The sequence below is a fragment of the Numenius arquata genome, chromosome 1 (genome assembly GCF_964106895.1).
Source record: "Numenius arquata chromosome 1, bNumArq3.hap1.1, whole genome shotgun sequence".
NCBI classification, from domain to species: Eukaryota; Metazoa; Chordata; class Aves; order Charadriiformes; family Scolopacidae; genus Numenius; species Numenius arquata.
This window is the reverse complement of record NC_133576.1, coordinates 104,173,645-104,196,322: the sequence shown is the minus strand read 5'-3', so window position 1 is coordinate 104,196,322 and position 22,678 is coordinate 104,173,645.

The following is a 22,678-nucleotide window of genomic DNA, read 5'->3' as shown; positions in this document are numbered from 1 at the left end:
AATATGTCAAAGCAGCAGAAAGATGAAGCAATACTAGTGCTAAAATCTGAAATATATTCTACTGCCTGAAGAAGTACTTTTTATTATTATTTTTATTAGGAATGATGCTGTTCTATGCCAGTCCAAAATACCATTGTTCAGAATTCAAGACGTTGGCAAAGGTGATAGTATGCTGTTGCTGGGTCAACTCTACTTAAACATGGGTTTTGCCTGCAAATGGAAAACTGCAGACAAGTCACCTCTCCTGAATGCTGACTTTCTGAGGTTTGGGCCTTTCTGTGGGAACACAAGCAGCTACACTTCTGAAACACATATTGATTATTTTTTCTTCATTAGCATTATTTGCTGTTATTAATTACTGCTCTGTCCAGACCAGGATGGATAGGAATACACAACGTGTTCTGGCATTAATATTTCTCAGAGCTTCTTGATCATCAGTACATACAAGGTGTCCAAACTCTGGTAAGGATAATAAAGTAGTCTGTATAGGTTAGATTGGTTTAGGACTTTGTGCTTTTCTAGCTTGCTATTCATTTAGATCATGTCTTCTGGTAAAGAAAGATAAGAATCCTTGATAATTTCTACTGCTTTGTCCAGACACTGCTTAGCCTGTTGACTGCATAGAATAACAGTTATACCTAGTGGTGGCTTTTCAGCTGTGATGGTATTGGAAAATATTTTTTTATCCCTGCTGCAGCGATGGTGCAAGAACTCCCAATGTTTTTACCTCATTTTAGTACACAGATGCCTAATAAAACCATTGCTGACCTACCGGGTTAAAAAGGGAGGAGGGGGGGTCTAATGAAGTATCGCACCACAGGAATAGCAACATCTTGGTCTTGCAGATTCCTGTGGTTTTGCTTTCCGCAGGAAACTAAGAAACCATTAAGCTTTGAAACCTTTTTTTTCCTTTTTTTTTTTCAGTTTTGCACAGACAGAAGGTAAATAACAATCTTTGGCTGGATGAAGTGATAATCTGATTAAGTGTTATCTCTAGTGTTCTGTGCTGTAAGTCAAGACTATTCCTACATTCTAGTATGCATGATACCAGACATGAATCGTTTTCCACGGAGATAGCATTTGGAGGATGTGTTATCTGTAGGCAGACTGTAGTCTCTGATAATGAGTCTGGGGGAGTCGTTGCCATATTGGGCAGCTAGCTGATGAGTTCCTCTAGCTAGAAACCCTGATAAATCATTTCTGCATAATGTCCAATGCATGCAAATTATGTTTAAGATTCCACCTCAATGTAACTCAGCTCAAAACATTGAAATTAATGGGAATCTTAATTACTCTATTGGGAGCTGACTCATGCATTGCAATGTCAACTAGCTTATATTTTTCCTGTATTTCTGATTTTCCTATGTAGTATTATTGTTCATGTGGTACTGTGGTCAACATTAAAAAGCTGACATTCATTGTGTCTTGCTGTACTATTGAATACAGACACCATGCTGCTTTCCATTAAAAAAATAATAAAAAAAAAAGGCAACACCATGATACTTCAGATTCCCATGTGATTAAAAAAAAAGAAAAAAAATGGGGTTTTTTGCTACGTAGAAAGCCCTTTTCAGGTCTCAACTCTGCCTTAACCACCTGGAAGTGTTCTATCTGTGCACCTGGATGTGACAGAGGTAAGGTGCACCTCAGCTCCCCTTGCAGCCTACTTTTGGTGAGAAGGGAAGCTGGCTACACAAACTTGAGGGAAGTTCCACAACACACAGGTTAGTTCCCTCATCTGGGCAACTGAGAGACCACAAGTACAGAGCTAACCATTGTTTTACAGGCTGTATACAGGTTGTACATGCCAGCTTCAAAGTCAGATAAATGATATCATGATATTTATTGTCAAAAATAAATAGTTAATTAAATGTAAACCACTGAGTCATATTTGCCCTGAAGACAATATAAGAGTTACTTGGATCTAAACAGGATCTGTAATTGCTCATTTGGTTCAAGATTACCCTTTTTAAAGTTTGGGTTTAAGGTATATTTACACTAATAGAGCTAGACTACAGTTTTGATGTATTTTCAGTGTCAGAAAAGATCATAATCTTGCTATTTAGATCTAATCTGCAAGTTATTATTTTCATGAGGTGCATGAAAAATATATTTTGTTTTCTATACAGGCAACTATTTTGTTATGATTTAGGTAAGGTACGTTATTAGACTTATGAATGAATCAGCAATTTTTATTGTATACACTTCTCATTACTGTAAGTTTCTTTCATTTGCCTTGTACTGAAAATATTTATGTTGACCACCAACTACCTGTGGTCTGTCACAACTAGTTTAAGTAATTTTTGATCAGTTCAATAATTTACAATTCTATTTGGCTTGACTTACTTAAACCAGTATGTCACCTTCTTTTCATTTTTCATGCATGGTCACAATTTACAATGAATTTTCAGTAGTTCTTTATGCCTCTGTGAAATATACCTATAACTTTCCTTTTACTTTTATAAAAAATGGAAGTCAAACTGGAAGAATATAGTGTGTGATAAATTGGTATATTTTTCATTACTAAGGAAAGTGAACTGTTTTCTCTACTATATATTTAGCTGGTTTTGGCTTTGAACTTTTGCACTTCAATCAAAGTGCAATTTTGAACAAAACTGTTTCTTAACTTTTATGGGAGGCTCAGCTAGATTTCCTTTTCCAGTGTAACTAAACCGCAGGAGAAAAGATATCAGCAGAGAAGATCTCACTGCGTAGATTAGGATATCTCTAAGAAGTAACCAAAAGTAAGCATGTATGTATATACGTTGCCAGGAAGTGATTACACCTTTGTGTCACAAAAGCAGTAGTTGCAAGTAATACCTAAAGACTTGCTGTCTTTATATGGTATTCCTTCCCCTTAAACTTTTGCTCGTCCTGCTGCCACCATTGAGATAACAGCAGGAGCACTAGCAGAGAAAAAACACCAACTGGCTGCTGTTGTCATTGCTCGAGTGAGGACATCTGCCCATCACAGCAAAAATGTCAGTTACTTTTCTAAATATAAAGTTTTAAAAGTACCTGAAAGGGTCATATTCACACAGTTATTTCTTGTTTTGGTGATGTTAATGCATTTAAATAATCCTGAAGTATTAATGTACTCCTACTATCTACAGTTTCTATTCTCACTATAGCTGCTGTTTGCCTTGCCATTGTTATGCCCGGAACTATCTTCTGTATTTTCCATTGATTGTTTTTTTTTTCTCTTTTAATTGTGATCATATTTCTCATGTTGAGTAGGATAACATTTGGCATTGAGGTGGTTATTCTAATGACTATACACTAGAAATTTTATGAATGGCACATTAATTCTGTTTCTCCATAAATCCACAGTACAAACCTCCAAAGCTAATCTTGCAGTATTAGACAGTTTAGGGGAAAAGAGCTGGCTATTGTCATGTTTTCTGATTTAAGAGAGATTATTTTCCCTTCTCTGTACCACAATAACAATGCTGCGAAATGACCTATTTATCTTTTATTGTCCAGCGCCTGGGAGACAGAAGGTGTAAGCAGAGAGTGGAGCTTGCATGTTCAGCTTGCAGATTTCTTCCACCTTGTCTCCTGTGGAACAACAAAAGAATGTGTGCAGCTGGGATCTGCATCCACCCCATTGTTCACCATTTCTCATGGAAAAGTGGATTTTTTTTCTCCAGAGATGAGTTCATAAGGCTTCAATATGAAATAAGACACTGAAACTGAACTCTAAAGAACAAAATATAATGCATTGCTCTCAAACTGGGGGAAAGGGCAAAGGGGAAGGGAGGACAAATTAAGCTGTGACTTTCTCCAAACTTGTCTGACATACTTCTTCCCCTTCCTGTATCAGCTCTGATCAATGGGCTTGTGGCATAGATAAAATTCAAGTAAGAATTTAAAAGAATAAGTGAAGAACAGATAGTCATTTGTAAGGAGATGATAGAATAAGGGTAGTTATTTTCTCTTGGTCAGACAAACGCTCTGCTATCCCCATTTTTTGTGTGAAGAGAATGAGAATAATGAAAATAAAAAGAATCACCTTCTATACTTGTGAGGATCTTGGAAAACTGAACTTTAAATTGAACTGAACAACATGTGCCACCAAGTTGCATACAGATAGCTATCTCTTTTTTATTTATTTTAAAGCACTACAGATGCATTTAGAAGACAAGTCATCAGTCAACAGTGACAGCCAACATGAAAATGTATAAGAATAAATTGGGCTTTAATTTTTCTTGGCTAAGTATAGACATCTATCATAACTAATGCACTTCTAATAGCACAGCATTTTTTCCCATGAAGTAATCTCATCTATTTTGTTATGTGTCTTAAACCTAATTAGAAAGCAACAGTCCTAGCAGTTGTTAGAAGAAAGGCAATATTTCTTTTGACCAATGTAGGTGAAATCTACTGCAATTAAAGTTATGGCAAAGTTTATGCAAGAACAGAGAGATCATATCTTTGCTAAATAGGCTGTGAAGTCCTCCTACTTTTGGTGCCTAATTACTGGTGTCATGCTTGTAATAGCGGCATCTGTGCACACTCAACACTCTAATGGGCAGCTCCTACAGGACTAATGAATTTTAATTGATGGTGTTTAGCGTGGCTTTTGGTTTCTGTCTCTTGTAGAGGAGGCTATGCCCTTCTGCTCTTCTGTCCCCAAGTGAGCTGCATCTCTGTTGGGGAGCTCATAGATACAGATGGTCAACAAAAGGTGAAGAATGCCAGAACTCTCTGGGCATCAGTTGCTTTTCAGTAAAGATAAAGCTTGAATTGCTAATCAGCTTCCTTTTTTCCACCCAAGCTGTTTACGCTGTGGGCTTAATGTTAATCTCTTTTAGTAAGATGACACATTCCTTTTCAATTCAAAATACGCTTCCTAGATTGACAAACCAGAAGGCGACCTTCTTCCCAGCCTCCCCATAGGCAGTTTTAAATGTAGCGTCCTTTGTCCGAAGCAAAACGAAAACACCACATGATGACAATCATTTTACCCACTCCCAGAGTTTTTGCAAAGGACTGAAAAAAATACGTCGTCTTAAAAGTGCAGTTGCCTCTCTAAATGTTAGTTTTTCTCTATGTATTCTTTTTTTCTCAGATCAAATGTCCATTCTTCACGCTGATACTTCCTTCATTTGTGCTTCCAAAAAGATGCGATAGAAGGGAAAAAATATTTGGGGAAGTATCATCAACTTAATAAGTCTTAAGTTTCATTTGCTTGGTATAAAAGACTTTTAAAAGGGATGGGGAAGTCATTTGAACAAATAATATGAGTAGCACAAAATTATTATTCAAAAATTCTTCCTTCAGGAACAAAAAATTTTAAATAAGCAATACGTCAGAGGCTACATAGAGATATGTTATAATCAAAATCTGGTTCATATAGAAGTAGGAAATTGTCCATCTCCTGTTGGCTTGGCTAATTAACAGAGCTCTTTGTTATTAGTTTTAATACAATTGCTTGCCTGCCTTCCTGTAGCCTATCCACCTAAAGGGAATAACCAAAAAGCAGGAAGGAGAATGTACTGTTTGTGAGTGATATTTCTGAACTGTTGTCATCTGTAGTCCCTTTTTACCAAAAAAGCCAAAACAAAACCACAATGCCCCTTACTTTTAAGCATAATCTCATATTTTTTAAAAGACAAAAAGCTAAGGAAGTTTTTTATCTCAAACATATTAAATACATTAACTAAATATCATTACGAATGAATGCTTCAAATAGTAATCGTTTAGTATTTTTCAGATGAAAAGAAGTCTGACAAAGTTTGATGTGCCATTTTCTGGTTTAAATACTGAAATAAACAATATTTGTGTGGCTTTGCAAAACTCATCTGTTGCACCTTCATGCTGCCCACATCCTCCATCAATTTGTCAGCATGCAACCATGGTGCTGGAACACAATGATGAATTCATGGGACTCAATGTTTTTTTTCTATAACCCATACACAATATCACAAAATTTCATTACAATGTGCTGTGACAACGATTGATTTATGTGGGTTTAATTTTACCAAGGCATTCAAAAACTTATTAACTATAATTAATAAAGCAATAATAATGAAAATTAATAAAGCAGTAAAACAACAAAAAACCACAACATAGGCATATGTCTCACACATGGCCCTTTACAGTTTCTATATCACAGTCTACAGCCTCCCCAGGGACGTCATGGTCCTGCACACCTACCCCAACAGGAGCTGGAAGGAAGAGGGCACGCATGCTGGCTCAGTCATAGTCAAGCATGGGTCATTATAACCATGGTACAGTCTTCCACACAGAAATCAGATCTACCTATGATTGATTCTTGGGAGTCTTCAGAATATCTTTCCAAAATTTTTCTTTACCATGCAGGACATATGTCACTAGTGTCATGCTCTGAGTGTTAAATGGGTAATGAAATCAGTTACTTTTGGTGATTTCATCCAGTCATTATCCCTTTCATGTACTGGCTACTGCCTCATGTTACCTTTCATACTAATTTCTAGTCTCAGTTGTTTACTGCTGGATATTATAATCACTTATTTCCAGCTAAACATTGTTTGCTTCCTTCCACCAAATGCTCTAAGCTCCCCTTGCAGCTCCCCTTGTTCTATACCTAAAAAAGTGCTACTTCTGTATGATGTTTCATAAGATGAGTGTTAATTTTTGGTCTTTACCATAGTTCAACAAAGAATAAGTGATTTATTTGAAGATATACATAGGCTTAATTACCTTACTGAACCAGCCTACCTATGAACAGAAATGGCTCTTCCAGAGTCGAGGCCCTTAATCTAAAAATTTACAGGAAGATGTTTCTGGATCTCAGCTATAAGGAATCCATTGCAAAATCAAGACCTGAGTTTGGCTCAAGCATGGACATCTGAAAGCAACATCTCCCAGCTGTGGCTCTGTCCAGACTTCCCCAGAGCAAGTGCAAGATTCGCCTCATTTAAATGTGGCTATCTGAAAAGCTATATCTGCTTAAAGTTAGGTACGCATGTTTCCTCTGCAGCCATCAGAGACAAGCAGAGATGTTTCCTGCCTACATTAGACACATATTTATTCAAAAGTATTGCAGGAAAAGTATCCAGCAAGTTTGCATTAACAATTTTATCTTTGCCAAGACAATTGTTCGCACCAGAAAGATGTCATAATGCCTAACACATGCATCCAGGTCTTTAAGGAGTTGTACCTTTCTATATGTGGCTCCATTTCCTAGCAATGAGGCCCATGCCCATCAAGCCTTAAGTGCATGTGCAGGCTACTGTGACTACTAGAAATAATATTATAATAAATCTCTTGAGAGGAGCTGACAAAAAGAAATTTATAAAATTAGTCACTAAAAAGTGCTTTTTCTCTGTATTCCAAGCTCCACAACTAAAATATGAAAGGATTTCTGTGAAACTGTCACTGGTTGATAACAAGGACATATCAGTTAAAGGTGATACAGTTTTATGCAAAAGGTGCTCAGAAACTCAAATCTATTGACTTCAACTTGCAAGTAAAACTTTCAAAACAGCCTTTAAGAAAGACGATCCCATCCATTACATTTGCGAAGAGAAGATCTTTAATAATTGAGTCAGGATTTGTTGCGTAACAAGCTTAGGAAAGTTTTAAAACAAGTCAATCTTCCATCATGTTTGTCCATATATTGGGCCATATGTGTTAATATTTTCTGGCTGTACTGGCTTGGTCTATAGGTGTAAGACAACAATAATAAGAATTTAGCTAGCTGTTGAAGCAAGGTTTATACCTGCTTTGAACTGATTTTTCCTGTAGTACCAAGTCTCCAGGTCACAACTATGAATGTGGACAAATAACTTGATATCTCCTTATATTCTAGGAAACAATATCACCAGATGGAATCAGCATAAAAATAGACAGTTAAAGGAATGTTGCTGAGAACTCACAAGATGTGTTTTGTTATGAAAATCTCTTGAAACATTATTGAAAAATATATTTTTATTCAAACATGAACATTATGTGTTTGCTCTAAACAATGAACATCAAACACTGAGTGCTTGGAGTAAGCCCCTCCCCACAGACTAAGATTTCTAATTCAGGAATTATCTGTGTAGAATTTCATACGAAACAAGAGATCTGTTAAAAATGCTTTCAGTAAGCCTGCTTTAATGTCTTCTGTGCCCAAGAGGGTTGGTAACAATATGTGAGGATCACAGCTGGGGTGATCAGACCTTTCTGTTACCTTACAAACTGTAGTCATTGCAGTTGTAGAAATGGCAGTCCATTTATCAAGTAAGTTAGAATGCCAATAAGTGGGCAGGTGAAAAAAGTTACAAAGATGGAGTCAATGAATGAGGTACAAAGAAACAAACAAGAGCAGCAAAATACTCCCCAATGCAGTGGAATACTGAAAAGTAAGATACATGGGAGGTTTCATGGCACCATACCAGGTAAATTATCTCTAAAGTATCAAATTTCTTAGAGAATTTCGTATGTCAGCTTCAGATAGGGTTATACTCCATTCACTGATCATTGTGCAATAAATAGGAAAAAAAAATCTGTGTATTGTTGGGTTTACTTTTGTTAAGTTTGAAGATGCTAAAAATATTTCTACAGCAGATGGAAGGCAGCCCATTAGATCACCATCAGATCGCTCTATATTGTTACATACACATACACATGCACATACACATACACACAAACAAGTATATAAAACACAAGATATCTGGATAAATTTATTGATAACACTGAAATCTGGGAAGCCTATCAAACTTGCTCAGAGTTTCTGGGCAAAACATGGGCACAGAATGCAAATCTGAAGAAGAGTCATTTTGAATGATGAATAGTTACTCTGCAAAAAACTCTAAGGCTTCACATTACAGTTACGCCAATATAATAGCTCCCTGGAAATGAAGGGATAGCTCTGTTTCACAACCCAGTCCTTTTCCTAATCATATAGCTCTGTCCTCCTTTACACCTATATGGTTAGTCATCAGCTCTTCAAGTGAGCCAAAGGAAAGACCTCAAACAGCAGAAAACTATTAGTTTGGGGTGGGGTTTTTCCCTTTTATTTTGGGTGGAGTGGGAAGAGGAGATACATTTTAAATGCATTTTGCATTTCTAAGTCTACCCGTGATGTGATCAGACACCCAACACAAGCCAAGAATAAGGGTGTGGCTACTCCTATAATTTGGAGCTATTTCTTAAATTGTGGTAGCTGAAACACAACACTTAACTCTGGAATCTTCTGAAAATGAAGAAGACTTAACTTTACTACTACCAGGACATTGTGAAGTATCTTCACAATGAAGGTACCTAGTACTAGGCATAAATATCCTTGATAAAATGACGAACGATTAAAGAAAAAGAAAAGAAAGAGGAAAGAAAGAGGAGAAAGACCATGTTATAACAAGCATGCTTGTTATGAACTTTCATTAATAGACCTCCACTATAAAAAATTTGTACCATCCTTTCTCAAAGAAGGTTTAGTATAGATGCATAGAGGGTTTCAGTTGCTATTATCGTTAATGATAGGGATTAAAGTTTTGACCCTATTTCCTTTCATTTAATTTTCTTCCTGTGCTTCATTGCTACTGGATCTTCACATCAGCATAGGAGACCTGGACCCAGGAGAGATGGCAAGTGGCATTTATGCAGCCTGCTATAGATGTTCTGCCAGTAGAAGGCAGCCTTTATTTAATCTAGGAGATAACCAAGAGTTATTCCAGCTACCAATGGAAAAAATCGGTATCAAATCAGAGCACCCTGGCAGGCTTTCTGCCATTGAACACTGCCTGCTATTTAGACCTCTTGTAAAGGGGGCTGCATGTTGTAAATAGCTCCTTGGCAGATTGCCATTCAAGGCCCAGTGCCAGGGGTTTACTCCTGATCTTGTTGTAAGCCTGGACCCATGGGTTCACCTGCCATCATGAGGTCAGAAGTTTGAAAGGCACTCATATTATTTAAGGCTACAGTTTAATTTACTTTAAACATTAAAAACAAACAAGCATAATGAAATCCACTGCAATGGTAACTCCGTGCATGCTCATGTTGAGCTAATATATTGATCACCCTTTGCAAAGCTGTACTTTAATATGTTGTAAAACCTTGCTAATATAGTATAATAAATAAAATGGGGGAGGATTAAGTGCATAATATTAGATCAGCATATTCTGTAGCAGAGATATGAAATAGCTCAGAGCACTTGCTTCCTAAAGGAGCATTAACTAGCTTCCATATGTTACTCCAGTGATCAATAGACAGTTCAACTCCCAGATCTTTGTTCTAGCTCTCAGTAGCAAGATATTATCTAATCCATGTCCAACCCACTGTCAGTAAAAACAAGGGTGGTGTAAACTGGCATACCTCCATCACCTCCAAAGGAACACTGTTGAGATGCTTTTGGCCAGACATCAGTCAGGGTATCTGCTTCCCAACTTTTCTTGGTAAGAAAAAGAAGTTTTAAGGTCACTAAGGAAAGACTGTACAAAACAGCTGCTCTGCAAGCTGATATAAATGTTTTCTTCAAATGGGATGAGCTCAAAGTCAAATACATGGGAGCTTTTGATGTGCAAAGCGTTAGGAGATAACGTTTAAAATTTCTAGTTTTCTTCCCTTTCTCATTTGTTGTTTTGCACATCCCACTCCTGTGATCTATCTTTTCTCTTCCCGTGTTAGCTGCTCACTAGCAAGAAAAACATTATACTGGAAACAGTTTTGTTTTCCAAGTCCTTTGACTACCTGGAGGTAGTGTGAAATACCATACCTACAAAGGCACTAGCAAAAAAAGTAACATGATCCTGAGATTTTGTCCTCTGCTTATGATATGCAATTTCCATCCAGCTCTGAGGTCTTTAATTCACACATTTTCACTTAATGCTATTGACTGAGGAGAAAATGAAACTTGGCTTAAAATGGCAAGGTTTCTTCTAGAGTAAACATAGACTAGTTTTTGGTCTGCAAAAAACATCAAGCAGGATCATGTTATATGTACAGATGATCAGAATACAGAGGAAAGTCTCCTTCCTGAGCATCTAGCAGCCCACAGGAGTAGCTGTCGAGTCCACTTCTGCTTGTTTATTCCATGAGTCACACAAAGCAGCCAGAGACCTGTTTTTTCCCTCAGAAGCACGGGCCAGGATTGCCAAACCACCATAAGGCAGAAAAGGATGAGGTAATGGTTTGTATCACTGGTACTACAATAAGTCATCGTTCTGGCCCCATTTTTTTGGCCCCATTTACATGGTGGCAGGGAGGGAGCTGTACCATCCTCATGCTGCTCATTGAAGGGTACAGAACTGAGTTGCTATGGCCTAGATACGTTGACTTTAATGGAGTAAATCCAAAGCATATTGGTGCAACCAAGTAAAACATCAAAGTTCCACAGTGCTGAGGCTGAAATCAGCATAATTGATGTAATTTCTAGAGTACCATTTTATTTTTAAAAACAAGAGTTTTTTGAGGAGTTGAATCGGTGTGTTAATTCTGGAAACCTTCTGCAACAGGATATTATTTAAATATCTAACAATAAGAACAGTCAGTACAGATGCCTAGAATAATAGCCACAGTTCAAAAGTCTGTGCTGTTTGGGTTTGTTCTGATGATTATTTTTTTTTCCTAACAGCTAAAGCAACTGTTTCTCAGAGTCTGAATACAGAGCACCAGCAATACTTAAATGCAGATTCTTTGGGGAAAAACAGTGGCTACCCCCCACAAACCCACAGAGGAAAGCAGACGGAGGATTTTTTGACAATCAAAGCTTAACAGGAAGAAGGCACAGACAAAAGCTGGTGAGACATGGCTATTAGAAAGCCTGCAAAAATCTCACGTTTGCACAATTACAAGGTAGTATTGCTGTGAAAGAGATTAAATCAATAAAGAGAAAAGGGAGAGAACAAGAAAGGACTGCATTTATTTCTGCCTCTGTTGGTGCTGGTGTATATAATGCAGAAGCCTGGTCATTTCAAATGTTCATCCACGTCTTACCAAACTATGTCTATTTAAATAAATAAATAGACAAATAGTAAAAAAGGGATAAAAATAAATAAATAAATAAATACCAAATAAGGATGCATTTAATCCATTTTTGCCAAGGCAACTTTATTTAGAAAGCTGTTTACCTTTCTGAAAAGCCTCATTAGGCATAAAAACAAAGAATGAAGTTGATTAATGTGCTCTAAGTGTGATGTTCAAATTGTAATTTTCATATACGTAAATGGATGCTTCTGCCATATTTTGTTTGATAATTTACAGAGTTAGCACCGTCCAAACCACTAATCAGTTTCTTTTTATGAAGACAGCTGCAGAAGATCCTTTTAGAATGTTAATTTTCATTAGTGCCTTTGCTCACCAAGAACTAGGGCCTTTCTCACAGATAACCTCATCACTGTAAACTGGGCTTGGGGAAATTTGGTTCACTTGCAATTCAGTTGTTTGGGGATTTTTTGTTTATTTTGTCTTTTCGGTAGGGTAATCAGAAGAGAAGAAAAAAGGGCAGCAAAAAACCCCAAGTGGATGGATTTAAAAGAGAAGATTGCCTATAAATCAAGACCAAGGTAGTTCATCTTTTCCTCTTTTTTTGATATTATCATCTGCTGAGCTGGCAGAAAAAAAGCAACTTGCACAAAGGTAGCATTTCTCTAGGTACTGTCTGTATATTTTGTAGGGTGGTGACATTAATACAGATTAGTTTTAACACACCACTTTTCTAGTAATTCTGTTCTAAAGCTCCTTTAACGCAAAAAGTAGTGCTACAGCCATATGCATTGTGGCAGGAAGCAGAAAAGACAAACGGATTAATACACTGGGTTACCATGTATGAAAAATCAGATTTAAATCAGAAGTAGCTGTATCATGCTATGCTATGTTTTACAGAAATGACTCAGTTTCTCTCAGCAGTGCTAAAGCTGGCTCAGTGGCAGCATTAGTTTCTGATAATTTGGAATTTTCATGCTCCAGTGACAGTATTAATTTTTTATGCCAGTGTAAATAGTAAGTAACCAATCAAATGGTCTAAATATATTAATGTTCTGCCTTTGCGCATAGGTATGAGAAGATTAGACTAATTCTGCTGTACAAAGAAAACAGCCTCATAGAAGCACTGAAAGTACATTTACTGTTGCAAGGAAGAATGATTTTTCTCAAAATATTTTGCACAGGACCAGAACAAAATTAGAGGTAGTCCCCTAGCTTTAATACTGCAAACAGCAGTAATGAAACAGTCTAGCAGGTTTTATAACAAATCCAAGTATAAGGGTGCTAAATAAACTCTGAAAGTTTCAGAAATCAGTCTGAGAACAGCTGACAAGTTCAGGAGTCCCTGCAGTATCTCCACAATGATTAGAGATCTGAATATACATTTCAAAATGGAAAATGTCCTCTGTTGCTTTTTCCAGAAATACGTGCTTATACCCATAAACCCCAACTTGAGTCCTTTCCATTAAATCTTTACATGTTTTCCACTTAGTCTATACTGTGCCTTCTCTTCATCTGCCACTTGATCCTTGTGCATACGGATGCCTGTCCACCCTGATCTAAATCACTGAAATGATACTTAGGGTCAGGCAAGCAGATTTGGGATCCCTCTTGTGGAGAAAGAGTCACACTGATAAGACTACATAAGCAGGATGGGATTTTCCAAAATGCAAAAAGATATTCTGTGGTTAGGCATGTTGAATATTGGTCTGTACGATTGCTGTAAGAAAGAACTTTGCACTTGTGAACTCTTTCTGCCTAACTTCCACAATTCATCTACATGATGTATTTATAAGCAATTTCACAGAAGAATGAGAGAGAACAATTATGGAAGCTATGCCTTAATGAGAGCTGGGCTTGGAAAAGATTACAGTGTACTAATGAACTAAGAGGATATATACTAAAATAGCTTGCATAGAAGAAAAAAAAAAGATTACGTAAAAATTTGTGGGTGTGTGAGGTGTAATAAATGTAACTGGCAAATTGAGAAAGGCTAAGAACATCACTTAGGTTAACTACTAACATGCAAAAAGTAGTACACTGCTTATGCCAAACTGCTTATTTTAGGCAAATGAACTACCAAAGCAACTATCTTTTTAGGTGCATGAGAATGTCAGTCTTCAGCCCAGATATGTCGAAACAAGACTGTGTTGTATAGTGTATGTTATCTGTGATAAATACAGCAGATCAGGATGAGTGAAAGAAGAGGAAATCGAAAATGCTCTTGGGCCATAAATGATTATCAGAGTTAGGATGCCGAAGGCTGATAGCAACAGTGGTATTGGAGACGAGGCAGAGTGTAGGAAGAGAAATGAAGGAGCACTGCTACTATTAAAGAAACACAGCTATGGAGGTGCTACAAAAACTTTCCTTGCTGTTTTCTGTCTATTTTCTTTGTATTTCAGACATATAGACAGTTGGGACTGCTAGACTGTCACTACATAATCCTGTTGCTGCTACTCCTGACTGTGGGATCATCCCAGGCTATAGAAAAAGTAAGTTAACAGAAAGAAAGGAAGGAAGGAAGGAAGGAAGGAAGGAAGAAAGAAAGAAAGAAAGAAAGAAAGAAAGAAAGAAAGAAAGAAAGAGAAAGAAAGAAAGAAGGAAAGAGAGAAAAAAGAAAGAAAGAAAAGAAAAGAAAAAAAAAGAAAAGTAAGTAGGTAGGAAGCAAGAGATAATGACAATTGTGATAAAACTGTCCTCATTTGGCTTTGAAGGGACTTTGACTGCCATTTGGCACCCATAGGAATAATTTCTCACACGTTGACAAGCCAAACGTGGCACCTGATACATGAGCTGTATTCAAAGCTCTTTTTAACATCTGCAAAGTAAAAGTTGCCTATCCATTCCTTACATTTCATTGGTTTACTGCACAAAACCCATAAAAGTGTAAACACGAGCTATGAAGTGCCTAAATAACAGAGGCATCTTAATTGAATATTCTGAAAATGTAGACTACTTGGAATGATATAATAGCTGTATTATTTTGCTAATTTATATCTATTTTCAAGAAAAAATGTTTTGACATGAATAAACACAACATTATCAAGTTGACATAAGTACAGAAAACAAAGTAAAGTATGCCAAAATGAAGAAGTCTAGTAGCATGAAGTGAAGAAAATCTTTCTGTGCTGGTACATTGTGTCTTTTTGTGGGTGAGTTCTTTTCCTCTGAACTCCCCCAAACAATATCTGTCTGAAACATGATTCACTGAAAATACAAAAGTTATGGGCAAATTGCATTTTCACCTAATAGAATCACTAAGTGAAACCTCATCTTTCCACTAAAAAGACACATAGATGTCCTTGAATAGAAGAAAAGTGATGTGTTAACTTATAGCAACTTTTTCTTAGAGTTATAACTGAATCCAGCAAAACAGATTCCAGTGTTAAATGTCACTGTGGGTATCTAGGGCTGTAATTCTATTATTATCAAAGCTCACTTTGAGCCCATATTCTTGCCTTTTTCCCTTGAATATTATTCATATAAAAGACAATCTAAGAGAAAATTTATTTGTATTAAAAATTTTGCAGTCACAAATCACATTTAAAAGACTATAGTAAGTTCAGTACATTCTGATGTACAGTCCAAAATTACAGAAAAACTGACTATAATGGACACTTTCAAAAACTAACATTAAGGAAACCCATTCAGAAAAAAACCCTAGGAGCAGAAGTTATTACATCTTGATCCAAGTATCCACATTCATAGACATGTAGGATAATTTAGGTTGTAAGAGACCTTTGGGGGTCATCGAGTCCAAACCCTGCTGATAGAAGGGAAAAATTCAAAGCTAGAGCAGGTTATTTGCTCGCTGCCCAGCTGAGTTTTAAATATCTCCTGGGAGTGGATTCCACAATGTCACTGGGTAACCTCTTCCACTGATTAGCCATCCTCAGTGAGGATTTTTATTGTTTAAATCCAGTTGGAATTTGCCTTGATGAACCTTGTGTCCACCACCTCTTGGCTTTTTGTTCTGTGCATCTGCCAAAAGTCCGTATGACCACCCATTAGGTAGCTGTGTGTGGCAACTAGATCCCCCTTAGCCCTTTCTTCTTAAGGCTGAACAAACTCAGCTCTCTCAGACTCTCGTGTCATGCACTCCAGCCCCCAACCACCATGGTGACTCTCCTCTGGACTCAGTCTACTTTGTCACCGCCTACCTTGTACTGGGCAGCCCAGCCTTGGATGCAGTAAGTCACTTGCGGTCCCACAAGTGCCAGACAGAGGGGAATGGCTACTTCCCTCAACCTATTGGCTATGTTCTTCCTAATGTAGTCCACGCTGCCATCAGCCCCATGGCACACTGCTGATTCTTGTTCAAGTTATTATCCTCCAGGAGGCCTTGTCCTTTACTGCAAACCCCACAAGTCTACCATTTCCCTGAGGCTAGAGCTGGCTCCCAGGCCATACTGGTGCATGGGGTTATTCCATCCCAGGTTCAGCACATCGCATTTCCCCTTATAGACTTCACAAGGTTTTTATTCAAGGTTTTTATTCACAAGGTATTTATCTCCAGCCTCTCAAGATCTCTCTGATTTTCAGCCTTGCCTTACAGCATCAAGTGTTCCCCAACAGAGTTTCTGGGAGTGTACTCCTTCCCGCTGCCTATTTCATTAAGAAAGGCAGTATATACTTTCAGCACTAGTATTGACCCCTCAGGTATGCCACTCATAACTTGTCATTGCTGAACTTTGAATACTGACCCACTGCCCTTTGAGTCAGATGAAGTCTCTACAATCTGAAAAAGGTAAGTTTGTGGTTCTGGATTTCATGAAATAATTATATGAGATGGGTTGAATGGGAACACTGTAGGCTCATAGAAAGGAATAGGAAGAACTGACAAAACAGACACAGGTGGGTAAGAGCATCCCCAGTGAAGAAAAAAAAAAAAAGTTATCAATTTTAAAACTGGAGAAAACCTGCAATCTTATATAGTCCCAGAGGGTTAAGGCAACACCTTTAACCCCAGAAGACCCAATTAGGGTGACTGGATTTTTCTGGGGGGGTGGAGAGGGTTGTTTTTTTTTTAAAGACAACTAATAGTGGATATTATTTTGCAGAGTTTAATAGTATTACCTCAAAAGAACAGAAAAAAATTCTCCACCTCTTCAGTTGACTTTTGATCAATAATCTCATTCCTTTCTTTCTCATGAGACCAATATAACCTTCCTGTCTTTTACAGTGTCTATACTCAGCTTCACTTTGGTCTTTCCAGCTGAGATGCACTCTCTTTCACTTCATCCTCTCTCCATAAATATAAACCCAGATGCCACCTGGTTCAATGAAACAATGTAGACTCCTCCAGTAGAGAGAAAGCTGCCTTATATACCTCATCATAAAGTGTTTAATAACCCTCTTCATGACACTAAAGATTGTTACAGGAAAAGAGGAAGATTAATTGTCGTTCATGTTTACCCTTACAAGACAAGAAAATTACCTTCATTTGTAGCATAAAAAATTTAAAGGGAGAAATTAAAAAATGTTCCTTATTAAGTACAGGAAAAGGCTACCTAAATTGTGAGCTTAATCATAAAGTGTCTTAAACAGAAGGTGACGAAGAGAGCCACATGTACATCATCCCAGAGTACTGAAGAAGATAGCAGATGTTATAGTAGGACCCCTCTCGATCATCTAACAAAGAGCTGGCTGAAAGGCAGAGCTCAAAGGGTTGTAGTGAATGGGACTACATCTGGCTGGCGACTGGTCACCAGTGGTGTTCCTCAGGGTTCAATTTTCCTCAGTTCTGTTCAATATATTTATCAATGATCTGGATGCAGGAGTTGCATGTACCATTAGCAAGTTTTCTGATGCTACCAGACTGGGAGGTGCTGTTGACTCTCTTGAGGGACAGAAGGCCCTTGAGGAGGGATCTAGATAGCTTGGAGCATTTGAGTATGATTAATGGGATGAAATTTAACAAGTTGAAATGCTGGATTCTGCACCTAGGATGGAGTAATGCCAGGCACAAGTATAAAACAGGAGAGGAGTGGCTGAAGAACATTGCCCTGCAGAAAGGGATCTGGGGTTGCTGGTTGACAGCAGGCTCAATATCAGTCAGCAGTGTGCCCTGGGAACCAAGAGGGCAAACTGCATCCTGGGATGCAGCAAACACAAGTGATCAAAATGGGTTATTATCCCGCTGTATTCAGCATTACTATGGCCTCACATTAAGTTCTGTGGGCAGTTCTGAGTCCCACAACTTAAGAAGGATGTGAAGGTCCTTGAATGTGTTCCAGAGGAGAGCAACAAAGCTGGTGAAAGAGCTGGAAGGAATGTCCTGTGAGGATCGGCTAAGGACTTTGGGCTTGTCTAGTTTGGAGAAAAGGAGGCTGGCCTCATTGCTCTATACAGCTTCCTGAAGAGGGAAAGTAGAGAGGGAGGTGCTGATCTCTTTTCCCTGGGATCAAGTGACAGGACAGAAGGGAATGGTTCAAAGCTGCACCAGGGAAGGTTTAGATTAGACATTAGGTAGCATTTCTTTACTGAGAGGGTTGTCAAACAGTGGAGCAGTTTTCCTACAGAGGTGGTTGATGCCCCAAGCCTGTCGGTGCTTAAGAGACATTTGGACAATGCCCTTAACAATGTGATTTAACTTTTGGTCAGCTCTGCATTGGTCAGGCAGTTGGATTAGATGATTGTTGCAGGTCCATTCCAACTGAAAGAGTCAATTCTATTCTACATGTCTCATAACTATCTATACCACGACCAATTCTTGAGACACTTATTTTCCTGTCCTGAGACACCTCAAAATAGCATAAAAGCTACTGTGTGTCATGGCTTTGTTCCTAGGGTTTGTACAGCCAGAACCACAAAGAACCTCAGGACAGATGTTGTGGAAAAAGTTTTCATGCACCAGGCCTAGCAGGTAATTCTGGACCACAGCAATTATATCTATTTTTTCAGCCCTTAATGAAGTGTGCTGTTGGGAAGGGTCTGAGATGAGGGATCACTGAGGGTTGTAGAGCAGTACTGCATACTCAGATCCTGCAGCTCTACCCTCATTATCTATGTGAAAATTAGACACAGGAAGATCTTGTAAGACTCATTGCCTGCTCATCTACAAAGATATATCAATGAATTTTTGTGAATAGATAAGGAAGCCTCCATTAAAAGAAAAACAGCCAGTCCTCCCCGCCCCCTTCCAATTGATGCGCGGATTTTCTGAATCACAATTAACAGGAAATAATTTAGTGAACAATATTAACAGACTACAGTTTTTAGCAGAATCTGAAAAAGTATCCAGATGGGAAATTTAGAGAGGCAGAATGTAATTATCCAGACTGGACTTTCATCAGGACACCAGGGCTAGCATCACTGTTCTGGAAAAAGCAGTGGAACCTCTAATGACCAAAAATGGTAGAAACAATGGTTTTACTCAGCATCTTCCATACAAGTGTTCTCTCACGTTCTCCTGGGGCATCTGCCTGATTGTGAATCAGAGAAAACTGTGCTTGAGCCAACTATTGAATTACCAGCAAAACTGGATGAAAAATCACCAAAAGAAATACAGGATAATTAATTTGAAGAAAATCAGCCACACCTCTTTTAATTCATTTATTTTCAATCTGTCAGTTTAAGGAATACAAGGAATGCTGTCAGTAGGCATAGTCATGGAGAGTTCAAGACTCTTATGTATTCTGCAGAAAGATATTTGCACAAACATTCACACTACATTTGCAAGTCACTCCTTAAAAGATTTTCAGGCATCCAAATAAGGAAAAGAAACAACTCCATGCAATTTATGTAATCATAAGCTACTGGTAGTGAAATCTTACTCAAAGCAAATACACTGAAGTCTGTTGACATAAGTTGATCAAACAATTCTCAACAACAGGATTTCCAAAAATCAAAGTCTATTTGTGGGTAATTTACAAGTAGTAGAAGGTCATGCTTTGTTGATAAATGATTCATTATACATAGTCTGCTCAGTACAGATCATCCACTCCATTAATAAACAGCACAGATGACAATCTAATATTTTTAAACCTCCTTTTATATTCACCCTTTCAGACATCTAGCTTTTATTACAAAGAATAAAGAATCTTCCTAGCTATGTTATTGAAAAGGTGTCCAATGTTAAAAAAGAACCTCGTTTTACCAAACCTAAGTCCTCCACCATCTACAGAGATCCACATAATTCTAACTTAGTAAAAAATGTTGATGAATTAGTCAGAGAAGAAGCAACTTCCAAATCCAAGTATTCAAATACCCTTCCTCTAGTTCCTTTGCATTTAATCCCGAGGATCTGGTCTTGTGCATTACATATAATATGAGCTCAAACACTATCACAAAGAGTGCCTTGGACATGTACTATTTCATTGCATGTAAGGTTTGATTCTGCAGCACTGAAGGCTAAAGAAACTCTTCCTTTGACATCTACAAAGGCTGTGCAAGGCTATGGTGCTTTATAAGTAGAAGATAGGTTTAAACTTACATATAAAAGTACAGTAGAGCCTTTTTTTTTTATGTAAGAAACACCACTTACTGAGAGAGCAGCTGTGTACTGCACCAGATCAAGTTTGAGTGGTTTTAAGAAGCCACCCCATGTAGAGCCCATTACAGTAATCCAATTTTGATGGATGAAATCCAAGTATACATGCTCTCCTGGTGATTTTCTGCCCCGAAAATATTTAAATACAATGAAAGAATTACAGTATTAAACAAATTTCCTTTTTGATATTCAATAGGCATTGAAATAGGAAACTCCTAAGAGCATGGCAGAGCTCTTATACTTTAACTAAGTGGTACAGTGTATATGCATAAGCAGCTCACCACCAGCAAGATTTAACAAAGTTATTCTTAATAGGCACTCTGAGTGCTTTGCCCTCATGAAGTACTGACCTTTTTCTACCTTATAATGAGCATTCATGGATGGCAAGTCACTCTGTGACCGCTACTGTACCACTTCTGCACTCTGCACGTACCACTTGCACAAAAAGCCAATGGAGTTTGCTCTTTTTTGGAATGTCATCTGAAGAAACTGGACAATTGTATGAAGCATTCTCCATAACACAAAGCAAGTCTTATTTTTCAAAAGGACATTTCATGTTAATGACTCCAAGGTGATTTCCGGTATGTATTTCATCACAGGAAAAAGAATTGGAACAATATATGGAGAAGGTAGCATGAGGAGATTGCAATGCACCAAGACTAGAATTATTCCTTTCTTCCCTCAGGTACAAGTGGTCGAAAAAATCTTGAGGATTTCAAGAATGGTGAGTGATTTTTCCTGCTCTTTTCTCTTTAAAGGATAGGAGTACCCAAAGAAAAATATGGGGTTTTTTCAGTGATCTTTTCCCCTATATGGCAGTTGTCATGTTAGTAGATGGTCAGGTTTTGCCAGCCATTTTTATTCCACTAAAATCAGTATCACAGATTACACCCAGACTAGCAAATCACAGCATCAATTCAAAATCCCCTGAATCTCTAGCAGAGTTTAGTCGCATTCTGACACCCAAACATTCACCAGTATTTCAACAGTTACCCTTTTTAGGCCTTGGCTTCTCTGTTAAGGAAATCTGCCTGAAACATTATACCTTAACATCTGTCACAACCATCAAAGGATCAAGACTTGAGATTGGTGAGCTTTGGTTATGTATCTGTAGTTGCATATGAATTACATTTTGCAGGGATAACAGAAACATAATACTATGAAGCAGGGTTATTTTAATTCTCTGTGAGAAAACCAAACTAAGAAAAAAAGAAGCTAAAAACCAATCCTAGGATTCATATGTGGTTTTGATACCATTTCTCTTGGATATGTCTTGAAACAAGTCTGGAGTTGCCCTTCTGGTCTTTCCAGTTTGTAATTTTTAATGAATAAGGATCGTATTTCTTTTTGCTTTGTAAAGTTGTCATGTGTAACCTCACCCAAAAATTGTAATGTGAAAAGCATCAAACATTTACACAATAAAAATAATTGCACATATTACCGTATAATACTGTAAAGGAAGACTGAATGTTAAGGCAAGATTTTACAAAACTGCTATTTATGATGCATGGACAAAAAACAGTGTTCTCATAAAGTTTTATTGAAATCAAAAACCTTATCTCTAGTTCATAGTTCCATCACTGAAGAAGGCATCTATACTATCACAGGTATTAAGGTCCTGGACATGAAGGTCTTAAAATATGATATTTTTTTTCATGTCATACAAATAATGACAGCTAAATTTTTATATGCATACATCTGGAGCATTCCATTTGTTTTGTAGTACTACATAGATTTTAATAAACTGACTTTTTACTGGAAAATTTACCCTTAAGATTCTTATATAACATTGCTTGCATGGGCATACATCAATAAAAGTAAAATTCTCCAATGGAATCAGGTAAACTTGAAAGATAATCAGAAATGAGAAATATATCTGCATTTTACATACATCGGTATTCTGAGAACTAATGATGAATGAATGATAAAAATAATGAACGTTTCTAATTTCAGAGCAACTTTTAAAATATGTTCCCTTCATATATCTTCATGATTCTAGCTTGTTTTCTAGAAAAAAAAAAAAAATTAACAACACATTTTATTAAAAGGAATATTTTCTGAAACAATGAAATATATCCAGAAGTTTTTGAATGAAAATTCATATCACACAGAATGATATGGGGTTGGAAGGGACCTCTGGAGATCATCTAGTCCAACCCCCCTGCCAGAGCAAGTCCACCTAGAGCAGGTTGCACAGGAATGTGCGCAGGCGGGTTTTGAATGTCTCCAGAGACAGAGACTCCACCATCTCTCTGGGCAGCCTGTTCCAATGCTCTGCCACCCTCAAAGTAAAGA